Consider the following 6,659-nt stretch of genomic DNA (forward strand, 5'->3'; position numbering starts at 1 on the left):
CTCCATCATATTTGAAAAATCGTGGCAGTCACGTGAAGTCCCCAGTGACTGGAAAAAGGGAAACATCACTCCCATTTTTAAAAAGGATAGAAAGGAAGATCTGAGGAACTACAGACCAGTGAGCCTCACCTCTGTGCCTGGCAAGATCATGGAACGAATCCTCCTGGAGGCAATGTTAAGGCACATGTAGGGCAAGGGGGTGATCCAAGATAGCCAGCATGGCTTCACCAAAGGCAAATTATGCCTGACCAATCTCGTGGCCTTCTATGATGGAGTGATTGCATCAGTCAACAAGGGAAGACCAACTGATGTCATCTATGTGGACTTCTGTAAGGCTTTTGACACAGTCCCACATGACATCCTAATCTCTAAACTGAAAAGGTGTGAAGGGCAGACCATCTGGTGGATAAGGAATTAGCTCGATGGCCACACAGAGAGAACAGTGGTCAATGGTTCTATGTCCAGGTGGAGATCGATGATGAGTGGTGTCCCTCAGGGGTCTGTCTTGGGACTGGTGCTTTTCAATATCTTCATCAATGACATAGACAATGGGACAATGACATAGACAATGGTCTGTCTCCTAGCTCCACACAGAACTATCTAAGTTGTGGTTTAATCTGACAGGCAGCTAAGCACCACACAGCCATTCTCTCACTTTCCCCACAGTGGGATGGGGGAGAGAATCAGGAAAAAAAAAAAAAAAAAAGTAAAACTCATTGATAAAGACAGTTTAATAGGACAGGAAAGGAAGGGATAATCATCACCATCACCATCACCATCATCGAATACACAAAACAAGTGTATTCTGACTGATGCCCAGACAGTCCCTGAGCAATGGCAGCCCCCCTGGCCAAATCCCCCAAATTTACTTGTTCAGCATGACCTTATATGTTATGGAATTGGACAGTTTGGGTCAACTGTCCAGGTTGTGTCCCTTCACATCTTCTTGTGCACCCCCAGCCTCCTTGCTGACAGGGTAGTAAACTGAAAAGCCCTTGTCTTAACATAAATACTTCTCAACAACTAAAACATCGTTGTGTTTTTCTCCTAAATCCAAAACATGGCACCATACCAGCCACTATGATAATTGCTGCAGTTCAGATGACACATTGGTTCTTGATTTTCGATTACAACTTTTCTTGGAAAAATACATATGACAGATAGCTTGATACACAGTTTACCAATACAAAATAACAAGCAAAAGATTATGCAAAACAGATTCCATTCCATGCCTCAAAATCTGTGGGAAGTCATTATATAGAGCACACTGATTAACTGCATTTTTTTTTAAACTTGGAATTCCAGGATTCTGACATTACATGCTTGTCTATGCACAATGTTATTTTGGATCATAGAACAGTATGAAATTCCAATTCCAATTGCAATTTCTATTTTGGATAATGGCTGTATATTGTTAATCTCCGAAACACTTGATTTAGGCATAATTATATGACCTCTGCAGTATAATCTGTCCAGAATTGCCAACATGTATTTTCTACTTTAAGCTTCTCTTTTGAAAAGCTTTTCTTCAGGGCAGTTAAATTTTTGTCTGCCTAGCTTCTCATACACACACAGATAACAAGAGGAGGAATTGTGTCTGGTATTGTCAAGTCAGCAGTAACTGAAACTTTAGTAAAAATACTGATTGTCAAGAACTCCAACCTCTTAGGGCCACTTTGGGGAGGCTGGAAGTGACCATATGTGCTCTATACTTCTGCTGTCTCCATATTTAAACACCCCTGAGTTCTGTCTCTTGTTTAACGTGTTTCTATGTGTTTCTATGACCACACCCTGTTTCCTCTTTGCTCTGAGTGCTGTGTCTGCCTCCTCCTTTACTTCTCCCTCTCTTGAAGTGGGGAATGCTACAGGTTAGGGCTCAGAGGGAACATCTGTGGTGTCCCATGATCATCAATAGTCCAGCCAGTTCTCTGAAGCGGGCTTTCAGGTTTACAAAGCTTCTGTTGGGAATAGTCTTACATGAGAGCAGCTGTCTCTACATTTCCCTCCACAACCCCAAGACCAAGATGATCCCCAGCCTCCAGCCCCTAACCTGTTAGCTAGATAACTTTGGTGCAGACGCTTGCTTTTTATAGACCTACACCATGTCTTCTCATCCCGTGTTCTCATTTTCTATGCTTATTAATCACTCTCTCTTTCTGTTTCAAAGGATACTTGAGACCTTTGTCATTCCTTCATGTCTATAAATAGCAATATTGCCTTAAAACTTTGGATAGTGTTTGATGTATTTAGGATCCAATAGAAGGAGGGGGAGAAATGTCAGGAATGCAGAAGAACTGACACCATAAACTCATCATTTGCAAGTTGTTAGATCATTGAAGATGCTTTCAGCATCACTGTGCTTTTCTGAGTGTTTACAAATAATGAGATCAATGCCACAGAATGGTCTGATCTTACAAGCTCCACCCTGTAGCTAATTAATATTTGATAGCATTCTGCAACGCATACCCATGGGACTGACACATTGCAATGATAAAAGCTGTTTTACCATTTCCCATAAATGAATCTCAGTTTTGATTGGTTTGCTGTTTTTATTAAAATCCCAATTGCTGGAGTTAGGAGATCGTAATATAATCTTTGCTGTCATTCAAATCATGCTAAGGCCTAGCCATCAAGAATGCAAAAACCAGCTGGATGGCATGATATACAATTGCAGCCTAAAGGCTGAGAAGTGAAAGGAACATGGTATTTAAAATAAAATTTCATTGTTAAACTAACACTGTTATCCATCAAGTCCTTGGGGTGATGACACATCCCTCTGCCTTCCAGCCACTGTATGTGCATTATCTACACAAAGCTGCCTCTGTACTAGCAACTACCATGGTGGGTGATTCCATCATAAAATACTGAATTGTTTGAGCAGAAAATATCCATACAGTCTCAGGCAGATCTATTCTTGTTCTACTGGGGAAAGAATGAGCAGGGAACACAGGGGATTCAGTTCAAACAACCCAATTGCTTCTATAAATGAAAGTAAAATAATGTTTTGCTTAGGTTATAAAAGCATTTAATACCAAACTTTTTGCTGAAAAGATCTACTCCCTGCTGTGGAGTAAGCGCTTGAAGTTTATCAAGGTATCATTCTTGGGTTGGATGTATTCTTTTTTTCTGAACTGAGTGAAAAATTTCCAACTTTTGTCTGAGTTATAAGTACTCTAAAAAAATCTATTTCACATCTTTAGAAGAGACATAGTTGGCAACTAAAATCTGAGATTTTTGCAGCATGGATTGTGCTCCAGCATAGACATGCTGAGGTGTATGGAGATTTTCTTCTGAACTGACTCTTCATGACTGCCAGGAGCTAAGCATGAGAAGATGAGCTCTCTTGTGTTCCAGGGTCTTCTGCTGGCCTCTAAGGAGTGGGTGATAGGAAGGAAGACCTTGATGAGAATAAAGTGATTCAAGTAGCCTAGTGTAGATGGGAACCAAAAAACAATAAGGAACATGAAGGGTTGGTTAAGGGCCACACTGGTCACAGATTCAACAGTCATCCAGATTAAGGCTGTGGCAAAACAATCAGTCTTCAGGGATGGGTTTGACTAATGTTTGAGGGGTAAGCCCAGCACCAGCTACCCATAAATAGAATACACAATGGGGAAAAGATGATGGTTCACTGGGCAGGGCTGAGGTGCTGTTCTCGAACCATCCAAACAGGAGAATGCAGTCATGTCTTTGTAGATTTAGCCATTGAGAACTAAGGCTTCAATTTCTGTATTTCTAGATGAAAGTCTGCTTTAACAAAAGCCTGTGTAGGCTGTAACATCCTTCAGAGTGGCTCACTTTCCCCAGACTGGAGCGTGAGTGTCTGAGTAGTCCGATGGAACTGTTCCAGTCAAGGCGTTCACAAAGCATCACAGTGCAGGAACAACAAGGGTGCTACAAGTGCAAATATGCTTGGCTTAAACTGTGCATACCAACAAATATACCTGGTTAAAGTGATTATAGTTAATATCAGCAAGTTATACTGATGATTGATGAAGAATCTGACTGATCGCAATTGCTTAAAGGTACAAAACAAGCTATTAGAAATATCACAGGAAACACTGCAGTAGTTCTAGCAAGTGTTGATAGCAAAGTTTTACAGAGAGTCTGCTGGTGAACTTTAATAGTAACACCTGTCCCCAAAGGAAAGGAGCCCGGAGCCAAAGATAGCCAAAGAAGAGATGTTTTATCTTGAGGACTATATCCGGGACTGGTCTGGGACTGATGAGGACTACACTGGGCTTCATTTTGAGCAAGAATATATTTGCTCTTTTTCTACCGGTAGTTATTGCACAGGAAAAAAAAAAAAAAAGTATTGGTATTTTACATTTATTTTCCAAGGCTTCATAACTGCTTTTGATAATACACTCATACAGTAAGATTGCTTCAGCAACTTTAACAGTGCTGTGGATTTTTTTGTTTGTATAGTTTGGTTTTTTTTTTTGTTTGTTTGTTTTTCTGTGTGGGTGTTCGTCTTTTAGGACATTCTTTGAAAGGATCCTTAATGATGTAAAAAGATATTTATTATTATGACTGGATGTAGAGACTTCAAAAAAAAAAAAAATCCGTGTCAGAGATAAGTGAATTCTTAGCCTCAAATGAAGTGGATAATGGAAATGTTATTCTCCCTACAGATGGGAAGCAGAGAGACATTGAAAAGAAAGCGAATACTCAGAGATGTACACAGTGGACATCTTTCAGACTGCACGTTTTCATCTGCTGGGTTACTGGCCTTAAATTTACAATTATCCTTGATCTCAGACTTTTGCATCCTTTTACTGGTGAACATATTCGTACCGGAAATTTTCTACTTTAAACATCCTCATGAGCACAGAGAAGCCCTAACCTGTGCAAGACTGTAGCCACAGTAATATACATTAGAACTCTTTAATAAAAGTAGATATTCTTTCCCCTTGTGAAAACAAAGCCAAGTCATCTAGTGTAATTAATGTAGCCATGTAGCAGAAGGTGGAATTTTGTATTGCCTGCTGCATGATCAGCATCAGCTCTGTGGCAGTATTAATTATTCTAATCAAACAAAGGTCTCTTTGTATATAGCTTAGTTCAAGCAGTGAAATCAATACAGACAGGACACAACTCATTGCATGCAATATTTATACAGCAGGGGATATTCATATTGGACAACATTGTATGAAGTTTGCCATATTGTTTTCATAAATTTAGTCCCTTTGTCAGATGATTATAGAGACTTGACCATAAATTACCTAGCTAGGCAAACTGGAGTACTTTCTGAATGACCTTACTGACAGGACACACTTTGCTGCCTAGCAGCTGAGCTAAAATGCTACATACATTTGAGATCACATTTATCTCAAGAAAACTTGCCAGACATTCACAGACATAAATACTGTAACTGGTTACTCATTACTTGAAGAATAGGAAGATATTTTGTTATCCAAATTGACAAATTGGAGGGAATTCAAAGCAGAAGCAGCATTTTTCATGCTTTTTTTTTTTGTTTGTTTCTGGAGATGGAAAGAGAGAAAGAAACGTGCATAATTTGCCTGAATAAAATTTGTCCTCTTGTTCTTCCTCTGCACCATCTGTGCATCCACAGATTGTGCACAGGTTTCAGACAGAATGCAAGAGGTTGAACAGAAAGTCTTCTCATAGAGATTTTATACTGGGCCACCACAAGGAGTCTGCTGGCCCTGACATAGTTGCTTCACCCTGTGGCACTACCACAGTAACTTGCAGCTTGCTCCATCAAACTGAGACAGTGCCTTGGAAACTGGTGTAATGTGGAAACAACCTCTGGGCTGGCTACATTATGTATGGGCTGTTGAGCTCTGTAACAGCCCTACCTGATACAAAGGAAATGTAAAGCTATTCATCTACAATCCACCCTCCCAAATGCACTGTGTTGGCTCTAGAAGAGGACAAACTAATAGTCTCCAAATTGTTGAAAGAAAGAAAATTCGAAGTCAGAGATAAATCTCTAAGAAAGGGACAAGTATTAGAAGCTTGAAAAGTAGCAGCAGAATACTTTAAAGAGGAATGATTAGGTTAGGTAAATCTTTCCAGAACTGAGATACAATAAATATCTGTGGTGAAAGACCCTCAGCTTGTGAAATTCAAAGTCAAGCCATTGAAAGCCTTCAACACAGCAGCTCTTCAAACAGCTGGGATATTCCCTAATGATCCTGGCAGTGGGACATAAAGTCTTAATTTTGTCTTTTTCTTTAATTTAAGAATTATATCTTTCAGCAAAGGAATCTATATTAGTAATCTTCAATACTCCAGGTAGTATTCATTGGTTGATCCAGCAAAGGTGTAGCTGGCTAGAATATTACCCTCTCTTGTCACTTGGATGCGAAAACTGATTTTTCAAGTGGCTACTGGAAACTGCTGTTTCCAGTGCCCTTCTTCAGAAATATGGGCACCGGTTCTGAATTCTTCAGCATTTCTCAGGCATGGAGAAGATCAAGATCAGGGACCAACAGTCCAAATACAGATAGAGCACTACAGTTTTGTGGTTAGCAACTGGAATCTTTTGACCCAGAGCTCTCACTGACCTGTAATTGAGCAATTGGTTCTTCTATAATCTGAATAACACTACTACTCATCCAGTAAGAATTTCTGTATGAAGGATGAGAACACTGAAGTATAACAATTTATGTCTGTTGCATATGACTGGA

Source organism: Anser brachyrhynchus, assembly GCF_964034855.1.
Source record: "Anser brachyrhynchus genome assembly, chromosome: 1".
Lineage (NCBI taxonomy): Eukaryota > Metazoa > Chordata > Aves > Anseriformes > Anatidae > Anser > Anser brachyrhynchus.